At 46.5% G+C, this 845-nt stretch overlaps 1 non-coding gene across 1 annotated transcript; it reads left to right on the top strand.

Moving 5' to 3' along the window:
• Positions 1-225: 225 nt before the first annotated feature.
• Positions 226-334, top strand: LOC118684442 (U6 spliceosomal RNA). Its single transcript, XR_004979846.1, has one exon. It is a non-coding gene; the product is annotated as a U6 spliceosomal RNA (small nuclear RNA).
• The last annotated feature ends 511 nt before the right edge of the window (positions 335-845 follow it).

Raw genomic sequence — 845 nt, 5'->3', positions numbered from 1 at the left:
AACTTGAATGGCCTTGTAGGTCAGATCAGTCTGGTTAACTTTGTGTTTCTTTGCCTGTTCAATTGGTATTTGGTGTTTCCCAGAGAAAAAGGACTGGAATCAGTAAAATGACATGGGAACATGTTGCAAATGTGCATGCAATATGTCCTTTTTTATAGTTATTTACAACGGCCAGTATCTCTGTGGTTAAGCTCTCCACAGCATTGAAAGTAATGATAGTATTGAATATTTCACTTTGGTAGTACATACACAAAAAATTGGAACAATACAGAGAAGATTAGCATGGCTCCTTGGCATGGATGCTACGCAGATTCACGAAGAGTGACAAAATTTTTTTGAGACAACAGTATGCCCAGCAGGGCTAGGAAAGTGATTGTCCCTTTGTACTGGGCAGTGGTGAGGCCACACTTTGACTCCTGTGTCCAATTTTGGGCCACTCACTACAAGAAGAACATTGAGATGTTGGAACAAGACCAGGAAGGGCAACAGAGCTGGGGAAGGGTCTGGAGCACAAGTCTGATGAGGAGCAGCTGAGGGAGCTGGGGATGTTTAGCCTGGAGAACAGGAGGCTCAGAGGACACCTTATCTCTCTCTACAACTCCCTGAAAGTTGGTCTCTTCTCCCAGGCAGCCACTGACAGGACAACAGGACATGGCCTCAAGCTGCACCAGGGAAGGTTCAGGCTGGACATCATGAAGAGCATCTTCACTGGCAGGGCTTGCCCAGGGAGGTGGTGGTGTCACCATCCCTGGAAATGTTCAAGGAAAGGCTTGATCTGGCACTTAGTGCTGTGGTGTAATTGACAAGGTGGTGACCGGTCAAAGGTGGAACTTGATGATCTTGGA

Source organism: Molothrus ater, chromosome 1 (genome assembly GCF_012460135.2).
Source record: "Molothrus ater isolate BHLD 08-10-18 breed brown headed cowbird chromosome 1, BPBGC_Mater_1.1, whole genome shotgun sequence".
Lineage (NCBI taxonomy): Eukaryota > Metazoa > Chordata > Aves > Passeriformes > Icteridae > Molothrus > Molothrus ater.
The sequence above is the reverse complement of the archived record's forward strand: the minus strand, read 5'-3'. Positions and strand labels throughout refer to the sequence as shown.